At 39.7% G+C, this 27,233-nt stretch overlaps 1 pseudogene; it reads left to right on the top strand.

Moving 5' to 3' along the window:
- The window catches only part of LOC115197237 (protein unc-119 homolog A-like), a 64,383-nt pseudogene extending 49,724 nt beyond the window's left edge, over window positions 1-14,659 (top strand).
- The last annotated feature ends 12,574 nt before the right edge of the window (window positions 14,660-27,233 follow it).

Genomic DNA, 27,233 nt, shown 5'->3' with positions numbered 1-27,233 from the left:
GCTGATAGTGATAATTCTCTAAGTGTTAATACATTTATGTATGTGTTATGAATGACCAAAGGTGTCTGACTTTATAGATAGTACAGCGTCATATGATACAAGGCATGTATGTATGTGTTATAAACAGGGGCGAAAATCTGATATCAACTTTGGAGGGGACAATTACATGAAATTTTCTCAAGAGCAATTCCTGAAGGGGACACAAAAGTAGTGCTGTAACACATAGCCTACATTGTAATATAGTAAATGTATATTGAGGAACCAAAGAAATAAGGTGTTTGCCGTACTCCTAACTACCGGTACCCAAAACTACACAACTAATCACAACAGCAATACCATTGCCTTTAACAAATCTTAGTTCAGTCCCCAGTTTAAGTTGAGAGTGGGGGTATCCATGGCATTTTCCAATTATGTTCCTATTTTACAAGTAAAAAAAATTGAGAACCTTTCATAATGTTGCCAAACAAAGACTCAACAAACTTACCTGAGACTCCCTGTCTCTGCTAGTCTGTCCCTGCATATCTGTCCCCAACTCTGCTGTCTGTGTGCCATCTGTTGCCTGCTCTGCCTAATGACATCATTGTGAAACATTTCCGTTAGAATTTCATTTCTTTCTTATGAACATTTTATCAACTAGTCTTTGAGATATTAGGCTACTAGGGTTCTTACTTTGCGTTTTGGTGTACTGAAAAATACTCTGATGTCCGTCTTTTATTTTTCTGCCATTTTTCTACCTGTCTGGCTGGCTGGCTGGCTGGCTACACACACACACAGTGTGTAGGTTATTTACAGTAGGAGATGGGCTTCTATCATCTTATCTTTTATCATTCTATTTGGGCTTCGATCTAAAAGGTAGCTAGCAAATGTGAAATGGATTAAAATGACAAGAGTTGACAGCTGTATGAATTCACCATTTACACAACATATGCTGCAACCTTTTGTAATTTTAATAGTTTGTTTCATATTGGCTGGCTTCCAACAATAGCTGAATTTGTAAAGCTAGCGAGCATCAATTCCGTTTCAGTGGTGTTTGCTATAATCTTTGCTACCCGGGTGAAATAAAGGTGAAATAAAATAAATAAATAAAAGTTCCCTTGCGACAATTTTGCTTTTGCAACGAGACCATTAAATATATTTAAGACAATGGTAGAAGAGAGTGTAGTTCTGTTCAGTTTGGACTTCAGTTTATCGCTAACCTTATCACAGGGACTTTGAAGCACTAACTTACATCATCTGCATGCTGATCTTGGAATAAATTGACGATAGCAAAGATTCCATCTTTGACGAGGCCACATGAATGGAATAGGTATTAGCTAGCTTAATAGTTAATATTTGCACGCTAGCTCTACATATTCAGCTAGTGTGTGTGCGCGATTGACTGGATTAACCTCACGTCAGTTACGTTCATTGAGTGCCTTTCAGACAGTGGATACGACTCCTCTGTTCCCTTGCCAACTAAGGAACTGGCAGTGGATCAAACCATTGTGAGGCAAAGGGTGGGGGGGTCGCAATCTTTTGAAACTTAAAAACGCGCTACTAAGTGTCTATAATCAGCACAATTGCTTTCATTGCATATTATTAATATTATTTAAATTACATAGTTATGTTTCAGTGATATATTGGGGGGGACAAATCATATTTTTCCCAGGATGGGGGGGGGTCGTGTCCCCCCCGTCCCCCCCGGGATTTCCGCCCCTGGTTATAAATTTCCAAAGGGATCTGACTTTAAAGTACAGTGTCATGCGATGTAGAGTCTTTATGGATGTGTTTTGAATGACTGAAGGCGTCTCACTTCAATCTAAGTATTACATGACACTACATAAAGTGTCAATAAATAGGTTATTAACGTTCTGCTGACTCATGAAGGACAGCAGCAAAATCATAATTAGGGCTTAATTCTGGCCATTTCCACAATTTCTCTTCTTAAAATTGTATTTTAAACCTAACACTAGCTAATGAAGGACAAGTTTGATGTGTTGGTCCACCAGATCTTCTGTACATTTGAGCAGAAGTGTCTAGGAACGAGATTAGGTGTAATGTGACTAACATGACTTCACAGAGTGTGTGCCATCTTTCAGCACAACATGCCACCCTTTATACAAAACACATGTTTATATCATATTTGACATAAGTGAGTTATGTCACATTTGACATTGGTGATTATGTCACACAGTTATGCCACATTTATGAACCCTTCATAAAGCATGACATATGGTTATAGATGTTTTGTATCACATGTAGTACTAATGAAGGCATTATGAAGCCTTTATAAGCTGAATGTAATTTAAAATGGGATAAAATATGGTCATCTAGAAATTTTCTATTTTTATATTGCCACTATTCAAATAACAATTTCAGTGTACCGTTTCTACCTTCTGTATCCTGTGACATTAAACTTTGATTTGATATAGTGTGTGTTTACCAGGGACAGTAATGTGAAGAACAACATGACCTGCACCAAAGTCAGATTAGGATATAGGACAAGGACTAGATAAAGTGTATTTTTACCTGGAGTTTTTGCTTATTGTAGGCTACTGCTTTCACCACTTTTAGTCTTGAAATCTTTGTTTATTTACTGCACTATCTTGCTCTGTTTAGCACATGGCCTTAAAGAGATGGGTGGGGCTAAGGCTTAAGTGTTACGTCCTGACCATAGAAAGCTTTTATTTTCTATGGTAGAGTAGGTCACGGTGTGACAGGGGTTTTTTGTCTAGTTTATTTATGTCTATGTTGGTTCTAGTTTCTTTTTTCTATGTTGGGGGTTTTGTCTAGTTTATGTATTTCTATGTGGGGTTCTAGTTTCTGTATTTCTATGTTGTTGTTTTTTGGGATGATCTCCAATTAGAGGCAGCTGGTCATCGTTGTCTCTAATTGGGGATCATATTTAAGTTGTTGTTTTTCCCACTAGGTTTTGTGGGAGATTATTTTGAGTTAGTGTATGTTGCACCTCTTCGTCATGGTTTGTTGTTTTGTTTATTCGTATGTCTTGCATAGTTTCACAGTTATAATAAAATGTGGAACGATACATACGCTGCGCTTTGGTCCCATTCTTCAGACAGCCGTGACATTAAGAGGGTGTAAACGAGATTGAATGAGTGTAAACAAAGAAGAGCTCTCTAGTACAAAAACATTCAAAGGCCATTTTCTTAAAAGTGGGGTTACAAATTTCTAAACAGCATTACTTTTCAATTGTTCCTTAACGGGTTAGCAATGAACCCTGAGACGGGATTGCTAGCAAGGCTGGAAATTCAAAACATCAAAAATCTAATAATTTCAATTTCTCAAACAATCAACTATTTTACACCATTTAAAAGATAAACATCTCCTTAATCTAACCACATTGTTCGATTTTCAAAGAGGCTTTACGGCAAAAGCATAAAGTTAGATTATGTTAGGACAGTACATAGCCACAAAAGAACAAACATCCATTTTCAATTCAAGGTCAGGCATCACCAAAAGCAGAAACCAGCTAAAATGATGCACACCCTTTGACAATCTCCATCAGATGACACTCCTAGGACATTATGTTATACAATACATGCATTTTTTGTTCCATCAAGTTCATATTTATATCCAAAAACAGCATTTTACAGTAGCGGTGAAATTCAGATTTTTTTCTTCTCTGAAATGCTTCCGGTGAACAACGTTACAATTTTCAAAATTACTATTCGAAAACATTGGTAAATTATAATATTGTCATTCAAATAATTATAGTTTAACATTTCGTAAATGCTACTGTATTGCCAGATTTCAAAATAACTTTACTGGGAAATCACAAGTTGCAATAAACCGGGTGCTGTGCTAAGAAGAATAGGCTACGCTATATAGGTTAGCATCATCTTGTAACCATGTAATATCAATAATACTATCGTCAATAATCCCTTACCTTTGATTATCTTCATCCATTGGCACTTCCAGGAATCCCAGGTCCACAACAAATGTGGTTTCTTTTGACAAAGTTCATAATTGATGTCCAAATAACTCCAAGTTGTTCCATGTTGTTAGCGCTTCGGTGGCTACTAAAAAGTAGCGCGAGGGGGGGATGTGAAGTCACGCCGAAAAGTTAAAAAAGTTACAAAAATAATCTATTTACGTTCGTTCAAACATGTCAAACGTTGTTTAGCATCAATCTTTATAGAGCCATTTTTAACGTGAAACATCAGTAATGTTTCAACCCGACCTCACCTGTGTCTAGATTAACGTTTTTGAAAAATGTCTCGTGTCTCATGATTGCGCAGGTGCAGGCAATAATGGAAGTGACGACATCCCAGGGACGTCAACTTCACTGCATTCTTATTTGCTCTCTGTTCATCATAAACGCTTCAAACAACTTTATAAAGATCGCTGACATCTAGTGGAAGCCGTAGGAGTTGCGAAATGAATCCTTTCTCACTGTGGTATCTATAAAACAATGACTCAAAAAAAATAGTACAGCCACAAAATTCTTTTTTTCTCTCAGGTTTTCTCAGGTTTTTGCCTGCCATATGAGTTGTGTTATACTTACAGACACCATTCAAACAGTTTTAGAAAATTCAGAGTGTTTTCTATCCAAATCTGGTAATAATATGCATATCCTAGCTTCTGAGTTGGTGTAGGTGGCAGTTAAAAATGGGCACATATTTTTTCCAAAATTCTCAATACTGCCCCCGTAGCCCGTAGAGGTTAACTGTAGTGCATTGTATATAAATTTGAAGCTCTGAGTCAGTACTTTTATCCAATGTAGATAACACCATTTCACATTTTGGAACATAAGATCGTAAAGAGATGGTCGGTCATATTTGGCCTTGTGTTTTAGGTTATTGTCCTGCTTAAAGGTGGATTTGTCTCCAAGTGTGTGGGAAAGCAGATTGAACCAGGTTTTCCTCTAGGATTTTGCCTGTGCTTAGTGTTTCTTTTTATACTTATCTCCATACTGTTAATTTGAATACTAAAAAACTCCCTAGTCCTTGCGATTACAAGCATACCCATAACATGATGCAGCCATTACTATGCTTGAACATATGAAGAGTGATGTGTTGTGTTGGATTTGCCCCAAACATAACGCTTTGTATTGAGGACATAAAGTACATTTTTTTGTCAAATTTTTTTGAGTTTTACTTTGGTGCCTTATTGCAAACAGTATGCATGTTTTGGAATATTTTTTTTCAGTACAGGCTTCATTATTTTCACTCTGTCATTTGAGTTAGTATTGTGGAGTAACTAGAATGTTATTGAGTCATCCTCCGTTTTCTCATATCACAGCCATTAAACACTGTAACTGTCTTAAGGTCATCATTGGACTCATGCTGAAATCCCTGAGTGGTTTCCCTTTCACCTTTATTTAACCAGGTAGGCTAGTTGAGAACAAGTTCTCATTTGCAACTGCGACCTGGCCAAGATAAAGCAAAGCAGTGCGACACATACAACAACACAGAGTTACACATGGAATAAACAAACATACAGTCAATAATACAGTAGAAAAAATACATTTAAAAAAGTATATATACAGTGTGTTCAAATGAGGTAAGATAAGGGAGGTAAGGCAATAAAATAGGCCATAGTGGCGAGGTAATTACGAGATAGCAATTAAACACTGGAGTGAAAGATGTACAGAAGATGAATGTGCAAGTTGAGATACTGGGGTGCAAAGGAGCAAGATAAATAATACAGTATGGGGATGAGGTAGTTGGATAGGCTATTTACAGATGGGCTATGTACAGGTGCAATGATCTGTGAGCTGCTCTGACTGCTGGTGCTTGAAGTTAGTGAGGGAGATGAAAGTCTCCAGTTTCAGTGATTTTTGCAGTTCGTTCCAGTCATTGGTAGCAGAGAACTGGAAGGAAAGGCAGCCAAAGTAGGAATTGGCTTTGGGGGTGACCAGTGAAATATACCTGCTGGAGCGCGTGCTGCGGATGGGTGCCGCAATGGTGACCAGTGAACTGAGATAAGGCGGGGCTTTACCTAGCAAAGACTTCTAGAAGACCTGGAGCCAGTGGGTTTGGCGACAAGTATGAAGCGAGGGCCAGCCATTGAGAGCGTACAGGTCGCAGTGGTGGGTAGTATATGGGGCTTTGGTGACAAAATGGATGGCACTGTGACAGACTGCATCCAATTTGTTGAGTAGAGTGTTGGAGGCTATTTTGGAAATGACATCGCCGAAGTCGAGGATTGGTAGGATACTCAGATTTACAAGGGCATGTTTGGCAGAATGAGTGAAGGATGCTTTGTTGTGAAATAGGAAGCCAATTCTAGATTTCATTTTGGATTGGATGCTTAATGTGCATCTGGAAGGAGAGTTTACAGTCTAACCAGACACCTAGGTATTTGTAGTTGTCCACATATTCTAGGTCAGAACTGTCCAGAGTAGTGATGCTGGACGGGCGGGCAGGTGTGGGCAGCAATCGGTTGAAGAGCATGCATTTGGTTTTACTTGCATTTAAATCAAATCAAATCAAATCAAATTTATTTATATAGCCCTTCGTACATCAGCTGAAATCTCAAAGTGCTGTACAGAAACCCAGCCTAAAACCCCAAACAGCAAGCAATGCATGTGAAAGAAGCACGGTGGCTGGGAAAAACTCCCTAGGAAAAACTCCTGAGAAAGGCCAAAAACCTAGGAAGAAACCTAGAGAGGAACCAGGCTATGAGGGGTGGCCAGTCCTCTTCTGGCTGTGCCGGGTGGATATTATAACAGAACATGGTCAAGATGTTAAAATGTTCGTAAATGACCAGCATGGTCAAATAATAATAATCATAGTAGTTGTCGAGGGTGCAACAAGCACGTCCGGTGAACAGGTCAGGGTTCCGTAGCCGCAGGCAGAACAGTTGAAACTGGAGCAGCAGCATGGCCAGGTGGACTGGGGACAGCAAGGAGTCATCATGCCAGGTAGTCCTGAGGCATGGTCCTAGGGCTCAGGTCCTCCGAGAGAAAGAAAGAAAGAGAGAATTAGAGAGAGCATATATAAATTCACACAGGACACCGGATAAGACAAGAGAATACTCCAGATGTAACAGACTGACCCTAGCCCCCCGACACATAAACTACTGCAGCATAAATACTGGAGGCTGAGACAGGAGGGATCAGAAGACACTGTGGCCCCATCCGATGATACCCCCGGACAGGGCCAAACAGGCAGGATATAACCCCACCCACTTTGCCAAAGCACAGCCCCCACACCACTAGAGGGATATCTACAACCACCAACTTACCGTCCGAAGACAAGGCCGAGTATAGCCCACAAAGATCTCCGCCACGGCACAACCCAAGGGGGGGCGCCAACCCAGACAGGAAGACCACGTCAGTGGCTCAACCTACTCAAGTGACGCACCACTCCCATGGACGGCATGGAAGAACACCAGTAAGTCAGTGACTCAGCCCCTGTAAAAGGGTTAGAGGCAGAGAATCCCAGTGGGAAGAGGGGAACCGACAAGGCAGAGACAGCAAGGGCGGTTCGTTGCTCCAGCCTTTCCGTTCACCTTCACACTCCTGGGCCAGACTATACTTAATCATAGGACCTACTGAAGAGATAAGTCTTCAGTAAAGACTTAAAGGTTGAGACTGAGTCTGCGTCTCTCACATGGGTAGGCAGACCATTCCATAAAAATGGAGCTCTATAGGAGAAAGCCCTACCTCCAGCCGTTTGCTTAGAAATTCTAGGGACAATTAGGAGGCCTGCGTCTTGTGACCGTAGCGTACGTGTAGGTATGTACGGCAGGACCAAATCGGAAAGATAGGTAGGAGCAAGCCCATGTAATGCTTTGTAGGTTAGCAGTAAAACCTTGAAATCAGCCCTTGCCTTAACAGGAAGCCAGTGTAGGGAGGCTAGCACTGGAGTAATATGATCAAATTTTTTGGTTCTAGTCAGGATTCTAGCAGCCGTATTTAGCACTAACTGAAGTTTGTTTAGTGCTTTATCCGGGTAGCCGGAAAGTAGAGCATTGCAGTAGTCGAGCCTAGAAGTAACAAAAGCATGGATTAATTTTTCTGCGTCATTTTTGGACAGAAAGTTTCTGATTTTTGCAATGTTACGTAGATGGAAAAAAGCTGTCCTTGAAGCAGTCTTGATATGTTCTTCAAAAGAGAGATCAGGGTCCAGAGTAACGCCGAGGTCCTTCACAGTTTTATTTGAGACGACTGTACAACCATCCAGATTAATTGTCAGATTCAACAGAAGATCTCTTTGTTTCTTGGGACCTAGGACAAGCATCTCTGTTTTGTCCGAGTTTAAGAGTAGAAAATTTGCAGCCATCCACTTCCTTATGTCTGAAACACAGGCTTCTAGCGAGGGCAATTTTGGGGCTTCACCATGTTTCATTGAAATGTACAGCTGTGTGTCGTCCGCATAGCAGTGAAATTTAACATTATGTTTTCGAATGACATCCCCAAGAGGTAAAATATATAGTGAAAACAATAGTGGTCCTAGAACGGAACCTTGAGGAACACCGAAATTTACAATTGATTTGTCAGAGGACGAACCATTCACAGAGACAAACTGATATCTTTCCGACAGATAAGATCTAAACCAGGCCAGAACTTGTCCATGTAGACCAATTTGGGTTTCCAATCTCTCCAAAAGAATGTGGTGATCGATGGTATCAAAAGCGGCACTAAGATCTAGGAGCATGAGGACAGATGCAGAGCCTCGGTCTGACGTCATTAAAAGGTCATTTACCACCTTCACAAGTGCAGTCTCAGTGCTATGATGGGGTCTAAAACCAGACTGAAGCGTTTCGTATACATTGTTTGTCTTCACGAAGGCAGTGAGTTGCTGCGCAACAACTTTTTCTAAAATTTTTGAGAGGAATGGAAGATTCGATATAGGCCGATAGTTTTTTATAATTTCTGGGTCAAGATTCGGCTTTTTCAAGAGAGGCTTTATTACTGCCACTTTTAGTGAGCTTGGTACACATCCGGTGGATAGAGAGCCGTTTATTATGTTCAACATAGGAGGGCCAAGCACAGGAAGCAGCTCTTTCAGTAGTTTAGTTGGAATAGGGTCCAGTATGCAGCTTGAGGGTTTGGAGGCCATGATTATTTTCATCATTATGTCAAGAGATATAGTACTAAAACACTTTAGTATCTCCCTTGATCCTAGGTCCTGGCAGAGTTGTGCAGACTCAGGACAATGGAGCCCTGGAGGAATACCCAGATTTAAAGAGGAGTCCGTAATTTGCTTTCTAATGATCATGATCTTTTCCTCAAAGAAGTTCATAAATTTATTACTGCTGAAGTGAAAGCCATCCTCCATTTGCGAATGCTGCTTTTAAGTTAACTTTGCGACAGTGTCAAAAAGAAATTTCGGATTGTTCTTATTTTCCTCAATTAAGTTGGAAAAATAGGATGATCGTGCAGCAGTGAGGGCTCTTCGATACTGCACGGTACTGTCTTTCCAAGCTAGTCGGAAGACTTCCAGTTTAGTGTGGCGCCATTTCCGTTCCAATTTTCTGGAAGCTTGCTTCAGAGCTCGTGTATTTTCTGTATACCAGGGAGCTAGTTTCTTATGACAGATGTTTTTAATTTTTAGGGGTGCAACTGCATCTAGGGTATTGCGCAAGGTTAAATTGAGTTCCTCGGTTAGGTGGTTAACTGATTCTTGTCCTCTGACGTCCTTGGGTAGGCAGAGGGAGTCTGGAAGGGCATCAAGGAATCTTTGGGTTGTCTGAGAATTTATAGCACGACTTTTAATCTTCCTTGGTTGGGGTCTGAGCAGATTATTTGTTGCAATTGTAAACGCAATAAAATGGTGGTCCGATAATCCAGGATTATGAGGAAAAACATTAAGATCCACAACATTTATTCCATGGGACAAAACTAGGTCCAGAGTATGACTGTGGCAGTGAGTAGGTCCAGAGACATGTTGGACAAAACCCACTGAGTCGATGATGGCTCCGAAAGCCTTTTGGAGTGGGTCTGTGGACTTTTCCATGTGAATGTTAAAGTCACCAAAAATTAGAATATTATCTGCTATGACTACAAGATCCGATAGGAATTCAGGGAACTCAGTAAGGAACACTGCATATGGCCCAGGAGGCCTGTAAACAGTAGCTATAAAAAGTGATTGAGTAGGAGCAGTTGGAGGCCACGGATGGAGAGTTGTATGGCATTGAAGCTCGTCTGGAGGGTAGTTAGCACAGTGTCCAAAGAAGGGCCAGAAGTATACAAAATGGTGTCGTCTGCGTAGAGGTGGATCAGAGAATCACCAGCAGCAAGAGCGACAACATTGATGTATACAGAGAAGAGAGTCGGCCTGAGAATTGAACCCTGTGGCACCCCCATAGAGACTGCCAGAGGTCCGGACAACAGGCCCTCCGATTTGACACACTGAACTGTATCAGAGAAGTAGTTGGTGAACCAGGCGAAGCAGTCATTTGAGAAACCAAGGATGTTAAGTCTGCCAATAAGAATGTGGTGATTGACAGAGTCAAAAGCCTTGGCCAGGTCGATGAATTACGATATCGTTTAGGACCTTGAGCGTGGCTGAGGTGCACCCATGAGCAGCTCTGAAACCAGATTGCATAGCGGAGAAGGTGCGGTGGGATTCGAAATGGTCGGTAATCTGTTTGTTAACAGCTTTCGAAGACCTTAGAAAGGCAGGGTAGGATAGATATAGGTCTGTAGCAGTTTGGGTCAAGAGTGTCCCCCCCTTTGAAGAGGGGCATGACCGCAGCTGCTTTCCAATCTTTGGGAATCTCAGACGACATAAAGGTGAAATAAATAAATACAAATAAAATGCTAGCTAGTAGCTAGTTAGCTGGCTAGCTTCTGTTGGGGGATTCTGGTTCGAAAGTAAAGAAAAATATTTTAGAAAGTAGCAGATCCATACCACATTGGGTGAGGCGGGTTGTAGGAGAGTATATTGAAGTTGAGGTTTAGGAAAAATATAAAAAGATATGCGAAGAAAAAGATACAAAAGATATATACACGGGACACGGGACAAGACGAGGACAACGACATCTGACTCCTACTCCATCTTGGATTCCTGTCCAGCAACTGGGTTAGGAAGGATGCCTGAGTCTTTGTAATGACTGGGTGTATTGATACACCATCCAAAGTGTAATGAATAACTTCACATGTTCAAAGGGATATTCAATGTCTGTGTTTTTATATTTTTAACCAATCTACCGATAGGTGCCCATCTTTGTGAGGCATTGGAATACCTTGGTCTTTGTGGTTGAATCTGTGTTTTAAATGCACTGCTCGACTGAGGGACCTTATAGATAATTGTATGTGTGGGGTAAAGAGATGAGGTAGTCATTCAAAAATCATGTTAAACTCTATTATTGCACACAGTGAGTCCATGCAACGTATTACAAGACATTTCAGCTTTTCATGTTTTATTATTTTAATAAAATTCCACTTGGACATTGAGGAGTACTGTGTGTAGGCCATTGGAACAAAATCTAACTTGAATACATGTTAATTTCAGGCTGTAACACAACAAAACATGGAAAAATAAAGGGGTGTGAATACTTTCTGAAGGCACTGTATAACTATATTCCTATTCTATTCAGAGTTTAGAGAGAAAATCTAATTGGATATTAGCTATTATCCAGGCTGGTTAATGAGATGTATGTCTGTTGAATTTGAAAAAGAAACACCCTCACTCGGCCCCGCCCCACCTACTCAGCCAGTCAGGATCCGCTAGTCCATTGTGGGCATGGCATACTGCATGCTTTTTATTGAAGAGTATGTGCTATATAGTATGCAACGATGAGTACAAATTATGCAGTTTAAGCATGTAGTACGCTAGTATGGGTATTCGGACACAGCCACAGTGTTGTTATGTGGTGATTTTGATCTGTTTGGTAAATAAAAACCCAATAATGTTGTTGGTGCAACAGACCCTCAAACACTGGGTGAATAACAAAAACATGAACACCACACATGGGTTACAGTTATTTTCAACTGCTAATATGCATTGGTCAAAACTGAAGTCACATTGTCCAAACTCTTCACACAGTCAACGAAACAGAACTGTACGTGGAAAAACTGTGAATCATTTTTTATTGCTTTCACACAAAATACATTCAATGACCACATTCTCTGAAATCCATGAACTCTTTTCTCATTCATACTCCACCACCTGCAAAACGATATATTTGCAGCACATGTTTTCAAATGCTAACACACCATTTCCAAAACTGTTGATGGCAAATGTCGTGCATTTCTGCAGTAACCAGATTGAAACATAGATAATCTCAGAAGAAAATTTAATCGTTCCAAACATAGCTGATTGCAATTTCATCTGAAAGCCTACCCAAGTGTCCTTTTTTTTGTGTCGTTACCAAACAGACAAAAGAGGACGGCTTTGGGATGATTTAGTTTGGAAACATGGATCAAGGAAGACAGGTTAGTGTGGAAAGAAGAGTGTCAGGGAGAGGGAGAATGCGTGGATGACAAAAGAGAGGAAGACCAAGAGCGGTGGTCTCTGATGAGATAAGGGCCACAATTATTGACCATGTTGTAAACCATGGTCTCTCTTTGAGAGAGGCCGGTTTAAGGGTGCAGCCAAATCTGCAGCGTTCAACAGTTGCATCTATAGTACGAATTTTCCGGCAAAACAACAGGTGAGATGTGCATCCTTCAATGAAAATTGAACTACATATTACAGTACAATACAGTATGTTCACATTTTTGTTCAGTATGTTTATCCCCGCTAAACACCAGTCTCAACGTCAACAGTGAAGAGGTGACTCTGGGATGCTGGCATTTTAGGCAGAGTTGCAAAAAAAAAGCCATATATCAGACTGGAGAATAAAATAAAAGATTACATGGGTAAAAGAACACAGACACTGCTAAACTGAAGGCCAGCATCCCGGAGTCGCCGAATTACTGTTGAAGTTGAGACTGGTGTTTAGCGGGTTCTATTTAATGACGCTGCCAGTTGAGGACTTGCGAGGCATCTGTTTCTCAAACTAGACACTCTAAAGTATTTGTCCTCTTGCTCAGTTGTGCACCGGGGCCTCCCACTCCTCTTTCTATTCTGGTTAGGGACAGTTTGCGCTGTTCTGTGAAGGGAGAAGTACACAGTGTTGTACGAGATCTTCAGTTTCTTGGCAATTTCTTGCATGTAATAGCCTTCATTTCTCAGAACAAGAATAGACACAGAAGGAAGTTCTTTGTTTCTAGCCATTTTGAGCCTGTAATTGAACCCACAAATGCTGAAGCCCTGAGGCTTCAACTAGTCAAAAGAAGGCCCGTTTTATTGCTTCTTTAATCAGAACAGTTTTCAGCTGTGCTAACATAATTGCAAAAGGGGTTTTCTAATGATCAATTATCCTTTTAAAATGATAAACTTAGCTAACACAACGTGCCATTGGAACACAGGAGGGATGGTTGCTGATAATGGGCCTCTGTACGCCTATGTAGATATTCCATAAAAAAATCAGCTGTTTCCAGCTACAATAGTCATTTACAACATTAACAATGTCTACACTGTATTTCTGATCAACTTGATGTTATTTTAATGGACAAAACAATGTATTTTCTTTTAAAATCAAGGACATTTCTAAGTGACCCCAATCTTTTGAACGGTAGTGTATGTATGAGTACATGTGTGAATGTTTATGTGTGTGTATATATATATATATATATATATATATATATATATATATATATATATATATATATACGCTTTTGAACGGTAGTGTATTTTAGTACAGTTAATAAAGTGAAAAGGTGTTATTCTTATTCTATAATGAAATACTGATTTATGTGAAAAATCATTCACACTTCAAAGAGAAAAGTTCATCATTTATGTAATGCTCCATGTTGTTAGTGTTTTTTAGGTCAGTGTGTTATGAGTGACAATGTATGCTTTCTGAGTGAGAATTGTTGCCAGTGTTATGGTCGAACGAGCTTATTTTGAGACGTACAGTATGAAGTGTTTTGGTGGTTTGAGGGAGTTTTGGAGGTGAGATTAATTATTTTGCGTGTAATGCAGACTGTGTGAAGAGTTTTGAAAAAGTGCCTTCAGTATTGACCGATGCTTGTTAGCAATTGAAAAAAAACAAATATATATAATGTGTTGTGTCTCTGTCGCTCCCTGCAGTGCGAGAGATGATCCTTCACCCGTACAAGACACAGTCCGACAGTTTCTACTTTGTGGACAACAAGCTGGTGATGCACAACAAGGCAGACTACTCCTACAGTGGCGGCCCATAGAGGATAGAGGACCAACCAGGCTCCTGCAGACACAGACAGAGGGACCATGTTACTCAGTGGCACTGTTAAAAACCCACTGATCCCATGCTCTCATCCTCCCTCTCAGCCCTATGGAAAAGCTACAGAAACACCACTGAACAGACCCAACTCAGTTGCTGTGTGTGTGTGTGTGTGTGTGTGTGTGTGTGTGTGTGTGTGTGTGTGTGTGTGTGTGTGTGTGTGTGTGTGTGTGTGTGTGTGTAGCTTGTCTGTCAGAGCCTGGGAACACATGCACCAACACACAAACACACACAAAGCGACAGAGGCAATAAGACCAGCAAGTTTCTGTATAGGACCAGTAGAGGCTAGAGAAGAAACGTGTCATTAAAACGTCTCTGTATATTTATTCTGTGGGTGTGTGTACAAGACTGTATGTTTGTTATGACTGTGTGTGCGTGCGCATGCATATATGTGTATGTCAGTGTGTACAACATGTGAGTCTAAAACTTAATAAAAGTAGTTAACTGATTTTGAAAAGTTTTTCAGTTATACTCTTCGTCCATCACAATAACTCAGTTTTACTGCATAATATCATATGACTGGTATATATACATAGATTTGACATCACATATCATGGTAAATCACAGGTAAATATACATGTACATTTCACTTTATATTTATCAACAATAGGGAATTTTTATGGAACTTTATGGACATAGGACTTTCCAAATAAAGTTAAAACTAGTTAATTTGGTGCCTTCAGAAAGTATTCACAACCCTTGACCTTTTCCACATTTTGTTGTGTTACAGCCTAAATTTTAAATTGATTAAATTGAGATTTTGTGTCACTGGCCCACACACAATACCCCATAATGTCAAAGTGGAATTGTTTTTTTAGAGATTTTTACAAATGAATAACTCTTTTGTTATGGCAAGCCCAAATATGTTCAGGAGTAAAACATGTCTTAACAAGTCACATAAGTTGCATGGACTCTTTGTGCAATAATGTTTAACATGATTTTTTAATGACTGCCTCATCTCTGTATCCCACACATACAATTATCTGTAAGGTCCCTCAGTCAAGCAGTGAATTTCAACCACAAAGACCAGGGAGCTTTTTCCAATGCCTCGCAAATAAGGGCACCTATTGGTAGATGGATAAAAAATACAAAAAGCAAATATTGAATATTCATTTGAGCATGGTGAAGTTATTAATTACACTTCAGATGGTGTATTTTTTAACCTTTATTTAACTAGGCAAGTCAGTTAAGAACAAATTCGTATTTTCAATGACAGCCTAGGAACAATGGGTAAACTGACTTGTTCAGGTGCAGAATGACAGATTTTTTATATATTTTTTTACCTTGTCAGCTTGGTGATTTGATCTTGAAACCTTTCGGTTGTTAGTCCAACACTCTAACTACTAGGCTACCTGCCACCCTGCCCCATGTATCAATACACCCAGCCACTACAAAGATACAGACTTCCTTCCTAACTCAGTTGCCGGAGAGGATAGAAACCGCTCCGGAATTTCCCCATGAGGCCAATGGTGACTTTAAAACAGTTACAGTTAATGGCTGTGAAAGGAGAAAATGGAGGATGGATCAACAACATTGTAGTTACTCCACAATACTAAACTAATTGACAGAGTGAAAAGAAGGATGCCTGTACAGAATATAAATATTCCAAAAGATGCATCTTGTTTGCAACAAGGCACTAAAGTAATTCTGCAAAAAAATGTGGCAACGCAATTAACTTTTTGTCATGAATACAAAGCATTATGTTTGAGGCAAATTCAATACAACACATTACTGAGTACCACTCTCCATATTTTTAAGCATAGTGGTGGCTGTATCATGTTATGGGTATACTTGTAATCATTAAGGACTGGGGAGTTTTCCAGGATTAAAAAGAACAGTCAAAATCCTAGAGGAAAACCTGTTTCGGTCTGCTTCCCTCCAGACACAGGGAGATGAATTCACCTTTCAGCAGGACAATAACCTAAAACACAAGGCAAAATATACACTTAAGTTGCTTACCAAGACGACATTGAATGTTCCAGAGTGGCCTAGTTATATTTTTGACTTAAATCGACTTGAAAATCTATGGCAAGACTTGAAAATGCCTATGTAGCAATGACCATCAACCAACTTGACAGAGTTTGAAGAATTTGTGAAAATATTGTACAATCGAGGTGTGCAGAGCTCTTAGAGACTTAACTAAAAAGATACATCTGTAATCACTGCCAAAGGTGATTCTAACATGTATTGACTAAGTGGTGTGAATACTTATGTAAATTAGATATTTCTGTTTTTCTTTTTCAATAAATTTGCAAACATTTCTAAAAACATGTTTTCCCTTCGTCATTATAGGGTATTGTGTGTAGATGGGTGAGAGAAAAAAATATTGAATCCATTTTGAATTCAGGCTGAAACTCAGCAAAATGTGGAATAAGACAAGGGGTATGAAAACTTTCTGAAGTCATTATATAAGATAGCCAATAGATTGGTAGTGTATCCATTCAAAACAAAAGTATTATATTTACCATATGTACAGTACCAGCCAAAGTGTGGACACACCTACTCATTCCAGGGTTTTCCTATATTTTTACTATTTTCTACATTGTAGAATATTAGCGAAGACATCAAGACTATTAATAACACATATCTTTATTATAATAGTGAAGACATAAACTATGAAACAAAACTTATGGAATCATGTAGTAACTAAGTTTTAAACAAATCAAATGCATTTTATATTTGAGATTGTTCAAAGTAGCCACCCTTTGCCTTGACAGCTTTGCATACTTTTGGCATTCTCTCAACCAGCTTCATGAGGTAGTGACCTGGAATGCATTTAAATTAACAGGTGTGCATTGTTAAAGCTCATTGGTGGAATTTTGTGTTGTTTTGTGACAAGGTATGGGTGGTATACAGAAGATAGCCCTATTTGGTAAAAGACCAAGTCCATATTATGGAAAGAACAGCTCAAATAAACAAAGAGAACTGACAGTCCATCATTACTTCAAGACATTACTTTCAGTCAATGTGGAAAATAACTTTGAAAGTTTCTTCAACTGCAGTCGCAAAAACCATCAAGTGCTATTATGAAATTGGCTCTCATGATGACCGCCACAGGAAAGGAAGACCCAGAGTTACCTTTTCTGTAGAGGATAAGTTCATTAGAGATACCAACCTCAGAAATTGCAGCCCAAATAAAAGCTTCAAAGAGTTCAAGTAACAGACACATCTCAACATCAACTATTCAGAGGAGACTGCGTGAATCAGGCCTTCATGGTCAAATTGCTGCAAAGAAACCAGTACTAAAGGACAACAATAAGAAGAAGAGACTTGCTTGCGCCAAGGAACACGAGCAATGGACATTAGACCGATGGAAATCTGTCCTTTGGTCTGATGAGTCCAAATTTGAGATTTTTGGTTCCAACCGCCATGTTTTTGTGAGACGCAGAGTAGGTGAACAGATTATCACTGCATGTGTGGTTCCCACCGTGAAGCATGGAGGAGGAAGTGTGATGGTGTGGGGGTGCTTTGCTGTTGACACTGTCTGTGATTTATATAGAATTCAAGGCACACTTAACCAGCATGGCTACCACAACATTCTTCAGCGATACACCATCCCATCTGGTTTGCGCTTAGTGGGACTATCATTTGTTTTTCAACACAACAATGACCCAACACACCTACAGGCTTTGTACGGTCTATTTGACCAAGAAGGAGAGAGATTGAGTGCTGCATCAGATGACCTGGCCTCCACAATCACCCAACCTCAAAACAAATGAGATGGTTTGGGATGAGTTGGACCGCAGAGTGAAGGAATAAGTAGCCAACAAGTGCTCAGCATATGTGGGACCCCCTTCAAGACTGTTGGAAAAACATTTCAGGTGATGCTGGTTGAGAGAATGCCAAGAGTGTGCAAAGCTGTCATCAAGGCAAAGGGTGGCTACTTTGAAGAATCTAAAATCTAAAATATATTTTGATTTGTTTAACACTTTATTGGTTACAACATGATTTCATACGTTTTATTTCATAGTTTATGTCTTCACTATTAATCTACAATGTAGTACAAATTAAGAAAAACCCTTGAATGAGTAGGTGTGTCCAAACTTTTGACTGGTACTGTATATCAAGTATTTTGCACTGTTCCTTAGCAATCATTTAAAGCACAACACCTTAGTTTATCCATTGTCATCATGGGAGAAAAACTAACATTTTACAATGCTACCATACCAGCAGACCTGTCCAGTCAGTCTTTGTTTTCACACAACATTTGTGTTAGGTTCTGTAAATGTTACAACTGTGTTATTATCAGCACTATGAAATTGGGGCTAGTTCAGGGCTTCAGGGTTTTTCTTTCAGGTAATTTAGAAAATCATTTTGAGAATGTTCAGACGTTTCTTTGTTATGAAACGTATTGCAAAATGATTCATATCTAGTAAATATTTTGGATACTTTTCTCCCTCTTTCTTTCTCTTTCATTCTTTGCACGTCTGTATTATCTGAGTTCCTCTTACTCTCTTTTTTTGTCATTCCCACATCTCTCCGTCCCCCTCTCTCTCTGCCTGTCCCTCTTTCTCTGCCTCTCCCTCCCTCTCACTCTCTCCCACTGTCCCGACACATCCATCTCGGTCTCTAACGTTTACCTCCTCTCTTTCTATCAGAAACACATTCCAATGTGTTAAGCAGCATACAGATGTCATGTTCCCCAGTAAGATAAAATGGATGAACTGGAATGACCATGTTAGTCAAACAAGTTCAACAGATTTTATGATTCATTCATGTAACATGATTTAGAAAATTAACTGATAAATATGTCATGTTTTTAACCATTCTATTGCCAGTCTGGGTGAACCAAAAATAAATAAAGTTTTGCGTGAATTTTTTTAATAAGAAATAACTTTTTTATTTGAAAAAATGATTACAGGTTTTGTGTGTGCGTGTGTGCATGCGCACATGCGTGTATAGTGTATCTGTATTTGTAGCTGATGCTGAAGTTGAAAGGGATGTGACCTGTCTGCACAGATTCTCTAAATACAGTACAGTACCTCTAGATACAGTAAATAAAAGTGATGTAAACATCTCTGAGCAAAGAGCAGAGTTTGCAGTGTTACTTGATTATCCAATATGTAAGTCGCTCTGGATAAGAGCGTCTGCTAAATGACTTAAATGTAAATGTAATTAAAAATAAACAAAAGCATGAATGGTATATTATATACAAAATATTCATTTTTTATTTTTTTTGGACAGGGACAACCAAGCAAACCAAAATTGGCTCTGTGAAAGTTCCCAGAAAATAGTTCTCATAACACAAAATATGTTTGCCTGATGTTGCAAGAACGTTCCCAGAATGTTGCTCTCACATTTTGTTGTGGCAGTATGTTCTAAAAACATTACTTGTGTTATTACATTACCTGGAAACCCAATGACAACATCTGTGGTGGTTATCACAACATTTGAGTGAATTTTAGGAGAATATTCCCAAATAGATTTAATTTAAACATTTTACATTTAAATTTTACATTTAAGTCATTTAGCAGACACTCTTATCCAGAGCGACTTACAGTAGTGAATGCATACATTTCATTTCATGCATTTGTTTTTTGTACTTTTCTGAAAAACAACAATGTTTTGTTATCAAAAACATTATCCTAATGTCACAACTAATGTTCTGGGACTGTTCCCGGTTTTCTGGGAATACAAATCAATCAACATTTCTGTAAATGTGCCAGATTTAGACTTCTGGCTAGTTTTCAACTTCCTGGGCAGATCAATATATGTGACCCGTTTCAGGAAACTAGGCGTATGTCACGGGTCACTACTTCACAGGAGAGCTGTTTGAGTGTAAATTTTAAAAAAAAATGTTAAATAGTTTTTGGGGTAGAAATGCCTTCTCGAACATGTGAACTTTCATGTACCTTATCAAACGTATGTCATCTGTAAATACGAATAAATTTGTTAAATTACCAGCCTAGTTGCTTTAGCCACAAATAAAGTCAGCAACCCTCCCGCTAGCCATGATCAGCTTAGATAATGAGTGGGCTGGACATGCTGAAATATGTATTTGGATTGGTCTGCCATATAGCACTCTTCTGTCTATTTGAGCTGATCAGTATGTCTAGGTAATCCTGTCTAACACAGCTTTTAAAAAAATGAATCGCGTAGTTAACCTCTATGGGACCGGCGGGACGAATTCGTCCCACCTACGTAACAGCCAGTTGAATCCAGTGGCGCGATTTTTAAAACGTTTGAAATACTATTACTTCAATTTCTCAAACATATGACTATTTTACAGCTATTTAAAGACAAGACTCTCGTTAATCTAACCACACTGTCCGATTTCAAAAAGGCTTTACAACGAAAGCAAAACATTAGATTATGTCAGCAGAGTGCCCAGCCAGAAATAATCAGACACCCATTTTTCAAGCTAGCATATAATGTCACAAAAACCCAAACCACAGCTAAATGCAGCACTAACCTTTTATGATCTTCATCAGATGACACACCTAGGACATTATGTTATACAATACATGCATGTCTGTTCAATCAAGTTCATATTTATATCAAAAACCAGCTTTTTACATTAGCATGTGACGTTCAGAAAAAGCATACCCCCCGCAAACTTCCGGGGAATTTACTAACAATTTGCTAAATTACTCACGATAAACGTTCACAAAAAGCATAACAATTATTTTAAGAATTCTAGATACATTACTCCTCTATGCACTCGATATGTCCGATTTTAAAATAGCTTTTCGGATGAAGCACATATTCTAAGTATATAGCCCAGCCATCACGGGCTAGCTATTTAGACACCCACCCAGTTCAGCCTTCACCAAAATCACATTTCCAATAAGAAAAATGTTCTTACCTTTCCTGTTCTTCGTCAGAATGCACTCCCAGGACTTCTACTTCAATAACAAATGTAGGTTTGGTCCCAAATAATCCACCGTTATATCCAAACAGCGGCGTTTTGTTCGTGCGTTCTAGACACTATCAGAATGCTAAATCACGGTCGTGCGCATGGCGCAGAACGTGACAAAAAATTTCTAAATATTCCATTACCGTACTTCGAAGCATGTCAACCGCTGTTTAAAATCAATTTTTATGCAATTTATCTCGTAGAAAAGCGATAATATTCCGACCGGGAATCTGCAATTAGCTAAACAGCCGAATGAAAATACTCCACGGGGGCGAATCACGCACGCGCCTAATTCTATTGTCCCCTGATGGGACACTTGGAAAAGGAGATAATGTGTTTCAGCCTGAGGCTGCCTCGTCATCGTTCAGGTTTTTCCCGGGTTCTGAGAGCCTATTGGAGCCCTAGGAATTGTCACGTTACAGCTAAGATCCTGACTCTTCAATAAACAGAAGCAAGAACAACAACAACTTGTCAGACAGGGTACTTCCTGCATGAAACCTTCTCAGGTTTTTGCCTGCCATAGGAGTTCTGTTATACTCACAGACACCATTCAAACAGTTTTAGAAACTTTAGGGTGTTTTCTATCCAAACCTGAACAATAATATGCATATTCTAGCTTCTGAGTTGGTGTAGGAGGCAGTTAAAAATGGGCACATATTTTTTCCAAAATTCTCAATGCTGCCCCCTAGCCCGTAGAGGTTAAACTGTATAAGCTGTTAGGATTCCTTCCTTATGTCCTTGTTAATCATTGGTTCATTGGTGAAATAAGCATTATGACAATATCATTAATAAAATCATTCAAAAACCTTTATTAACTTATTAACCTGTTGGGGCTAGGGGGCAGTATTTGCACGGCCGGATAAAAAACGTACCTGATTTAAACTGGTTACTACTCTTGCCCAGAAACGAGAATATGCATATTATTAGTAGATTTGGATAGAAAACACTCTGAAGTTTCTAAAACTGTTTGAATGGTGTCTGAGAGTATAACAGAACTGATATGGCAGGCAAAAACCTGAGAAGATTCCATACAGGAAGTGCCCTGTCTGACAATTTCTTGCCCTTCGGTTGCATCTCTATCAAAAATACAGCATCTCTGCTGTAACGTGACATTTTCTAAGGCTTCCATTGGCTCTCAGAAGGCGCCAAAAAGTGGAATGACGTGTCTGCTGTCTCTGGGCGAAGAACAGCAGGGGAATTTGTGAGTGGTCAGGCTGGGAACAGTGACACTGGAGATGCGCGTTCATGAGAATTCTCAATTTTTTTCTTTCAGCCTTTGAATGAATACAACATCGCCTGGTTGGAATATTATCGCTATTTTACGAGAAAAATAACATAAAAATTGATTTTAAACAGCGTTTGACATGCTTCGAAGTACGGTAATGGAATATTTAGAAATTCTTTGTCACGAAATGCGCTCGCGCGTCACCCTTCGGATAGAGACCTGAACGCACAAACAAAACGGAGCTATTTGAATATAACTATGGATTATTTGGAACCAAAACAACATTTGTTGTTGAAGTAGAAGTCCTGGGAGTGCATTCTGACGAAGAACAGCAAAGGTAATCCAATTTTTCTAATAGTAATTCTGAGTTTAGTGAGCGCCAAACTTGGTGGGTGTCAAATTAGCGAGCCTGTGATGGCCGAGCTATCTACTCAGAATATTGCAAAATGTGCTTTGCCGAAAAGCTATTTTAAAATCTGACACCGCGATTGCATAAAGGAGTTCTGTATCTATAATTCTTAAAATAATTGTTATGTATTTTGTCAACGTTAATCGGGAGTAATTTAGTAAATTCACCGGAAGTTTGCGGTGCGTATGCTAGTTCTGAACATCACATGCTAATGTAAAAAGCTGGTTTTTGATATAAATATGAACTTGATTGAACAAAACATGCATGTATTGTATAACATAATGTCCTAGGAGTGTCATCTGATGAAGATCATCAAAGATTAGTGCTGCATTTAGCTGTGGTTTTGGTTTTTGTGACATATATGCTTGCTTTGAAAATGGCTGTGTGATTATTTTGGCAGGGTACTCTCCTGACATAATCTAATGTATTGCTTTCGCTGTAAAGCCTTTTTGAAATCGGACAATGTGGTTAGATTAACGAGAGTCTTGTCTTTAAAATGGTGTAAATTAGTCATATGTTTGAGAAATTGAAGTTATAGCATTTTTGAGGTATTTGTAATTCGCGCCACGCTATTCCCCTGGCTGTGGAATCGCAAGCGTCCCACGTTCCCAGACAGGTTAACCCCTGTGCGGCCTCCAGCGAAAAATCCTATCGCCATTAGCGTAACAAAATGTAATAATTTTTTTTTTCAATTTCTTTTTCAAATTATATCGTTTTATAGATACACCTCTCCTGAATCGAACCACGTTGTCCGATTTCAAAAAGGCTTTACAGCAAAAGCAAAACATTAGATTATGTTAGAGGAGTATATCGTAAAAGTAGCCACATAGCCATTTTCCGACCAACCACATGCATCACAAATAACCACAAAACAGCTAAATGCAGCACTAACCTTTTACAAACTTCATCAGATGACACACCTAGGACATCATGTTACACAATGCATGCATTCTTTTGTTCAATAAAGTTCATATTTATATATAAAAACAGCATTTTACATCGGCACGTAACGTTGACTAACTATTTTCCCTCAAATGCATCCGGTGAAACAGTGCTACAATTTACTAAATTACTATTCGAAAACATTTTTAAAATGTAATATTGTCATTCTAAGATTTATAGATGAATATCTCTTGAAAGCACCTGTAATGCCAGATTTAAAAATAACTTTACTGGGTAATCACACTTTGCGATAAAAGGGGATGCGATACTCAGAAAATTACCTAGTAAATATAGGTCTTGGAACAATCGCATATCACATCTAGTCTTGTATACTATTGTCAATAATCCCTTACCTTTGGTTGTCTTCATCAGAAAGCACTTCCAGAATTCCCAGGTCCACAACAAATGTATTTTCGTTCGAAAAAATTACTCCTTTATGTTCCAAGAGCTTGTTCTTGTTAGCGCGTCTGAAGGCTGATCCAAATGCTCTGTCGGCCGCGGGACAGCTATTTCGAGAAAATGCATTTTTTTTCCATTTAGGTTCGTTCAAACATGTCAAACGTTGTATAACATAAATCTTCAGGGCCTTTTTCAACAAGAGAGCCAATAAGATTCGAGGGGGACGATTGCATTGTGTTTCAAAACGTTTCGAAAGGGGAGGGAAGCCAGGGCCACCGGTGTCATAATGGTGATGGCCCTCCTCATGTGACCAATTTCAACAGCGTCTCATTCATTCAGTTTTAACAGTAGGAGACTCAAACCACTTTGTAAAGACTGGGGACATCTAGTGGAAGCAATAGGAAGTGCTCAATGAACCATTGCTCACTGTGTGAATTACAGGCAAAGATGTGAAGTTGAGTCCACAATTCAGAATTCCACATCCTGTTACGATCGGTCTCGGGGTTTTGACTGCCATATGAGTTCTGTTATACTCACAGACACCATTCAAACAGTTTTAGAAACTCTAGGGTGTTTTCTATCCACAAGTATTAATTATATGCATATCCTAGCTTCTGAGTTTGAGTAGGCCGTTTAAAATGGGCACAAATGTTTTTCAAAAATCGCTGTAGCGCCCCCTATCCTAGGGGAACGCGAAGAGGTTAATCTAACCGCATTGTCCGATTTCAAAAAGGCTTTACAGCGAAAGCAAAACATTAGATTATGTCAGGAGAGTACCCTGCAAGCGGAACGCCTCACCAATATCCAATGGTAGAGCGTGGCGCTAAATACAAATACCTCAAAAATGCTATATCCATCCAATCAACCCTGGAGTCTTCATCCTGTCATAGAACATAGTACAGTCGTGGCCAAAAGTTTTGAGAATGACACAAATATTAATTTCCACAAAGTTTGCTGCTTCAGTGTCTTTAGATATCTATGTCTGATGTTACTATGGAATACTGAAGTATAATTACAAGCATTTTATAAGTGTCAAAGGCTTTTATTGACAATTACATGACGTTGATGCAAAGAGTCAATATTTGCAGTGTTGACCCTTCTTTTTCAAGACCTCTGCAATCCGCCCTGGCATGCTGTCAATTAACTTCTGGGCCACATCCTGACTGATGGCAGCCCATTATTGCATAATCAATGCTTGGAGTTTGTCAGAATTTATTTTTTGTTTGTTTGTCCACCCGCCTCTTGAGGATTGACCACAAGTTCTCAATGGGATTAAGGTATGGGAGTTTCCTGGCCATGGACACAAAATATCGATGTTTTGTTCCCCGAGCCACTTAGTTATCACGTTTGCCTTATGGCAAGGTGCTCCATCATGCTGGAAAAGGCATTGTTCGTCACCAAACTGTTCCTGGATGGTTGGATGGATGGTTGGGAGAAGTTGCTCTCAGAGGATGTGTTGGTACCATTCTTTATTCATGACGGTGTTCTTAGGCAAAATTGTGAGTGAGCCCACTCCCTTGGCTGAGAAGCAACCCCACACATGAATGGTCTCAGGATGCTTTACTGTTGGCATGACACAGGACTGATGGTAGCGCTTACCTTGTCGTCTCCGGACAAGCTTTTTTCCGGCTGCCCCAAACAATTGGAAAGGGGATTCATCAGAGAAAATGACTTTACCCAAGTACTCAGCAGTCCAATCCCTGTACCTTTTGCAGAATATCAGTCAGTCTCTGATGTTTTTCCTGGAGAGAAGAGGCTTCTTTACTGCCCTTCTTGACACCAGGCTATCCTCCAAAAGTCTTCGCCTCACTGTGCGTGCAGATGCATTCACACCTGCCTGCTGCCATTCCTGAGCAAGCTCTGTACTGGTGGTGCCCCGATCCCGCAGCTGAATCAACTTTAGGAGACGGTCCTGGCGCTTGCTGGACTTTCTTGGGTGACCTGAAGCCTTCTTCACAACAATTGAACCGCTCTCCATGAAGTTCTTGATGATCCGATAAATGGTTGATTTAGGTGCAATCTTACTGGCAGCAATATCCTTGCCCGTGAAGCTCTTTTTGTGCAAAGCAATGATGACGGCACGCGTTTCCTTGCAGGTAACCATGGTTGACAGAGGAAGAACAATGATTCCAAGCACCACCCTCCTTTTGAAGCTTCCAGTCAGTTATTCGAACTCAATCAGCATGACAGAGTGATCTCCAGCCTTGTCCTCGTCAACACTCACACATTTACGTTTTTTTTTTTTTTACATTTAAGTCATTTAGCAGACGCTCTTATCCAGAGCGACTTACAAATTGGTGCATTCACCTTATGATATCCAGTGGAACAACCACTTTACAATAGTACTTCTATATATATTTTTTGGTGTTAACGAGACAATCACTGACATGACGTCAGCTGGTCCTTTGTGGCAGGGCTGACATGCAGTGGAAACATTCTGGAGTATAAGCAAATTGCCATCATACAAACTGAGGCAGCAGACTTTGTGAAAATGTATATTTGTGTCATTCTCAAAACTTTTAGCCACGACTGTACAATGTAGGACTTGATTGAAAGTTCTCTGGTTCAGTATGTCATCATAGGGTGTTAAAATGGTGTAACGGGGTGAGTGACTGGTTGCCGGGAAGTCAGGCGCAGGAGAGCAGAGATGGGTGATAACAGGAGAACTTTAATATACACCCTGGCCCAAAGGCACAGGCGAGGCAGCACAAAGCACAACCACTGTAACATTAACCAGATTAAACAAAACAAACAAACCTGTGTTTGAAACAAACCTAGCGCAAGCCAGCCTGTAGCGTAACACCCTACACAAAGAACAATTCTACACACAGACATGGAGGAAACAGAGGGTAATATACATTTAGTCTGATGAGGGAATGTGAACCAGGTGTGCGGGAAAACAAGACAAAACAAATGGAAAATGAAAGGTGGAGCGGCAATGGCTAGAAGACCGGTGATGACGACCGCCGAACGTCGCCCGAACAAGGAGAGGGACCGACTTCGGCGGAAGTGGTGACAAATGGACTCTTTTGACCTAAATTGCTTTTGTTTTGAAGATGAGTACTGAATTGCATGGCCTGTGAAGGCACATTTAAAAGTGTCCCATACAATAAGGGAATCTGCAGTACCTATGTAATGTCGGAAAAAGTCAGTTATAAATTATTCTGTCCTAGTTAAAAACAAGTGATTATCCAATAGGC

The sequence above is a fragment of the Salmo trutta genome, chromosome 7 (genome assembly GCF_901001165.1).
Source record: "Salmo trutta chromosome 7, fSalTru1.1, whole genome shotgun sequence".
Taxonomy (NCBI): Eukaryota; Metazoa; Chordata; class Actinopteri; order Salmoniformes; family Salmonidae; genus Salmo; species Salmo trutta.
This window is presented reverse-complemented; position numbering and strand designations above follow the sequence as displayed.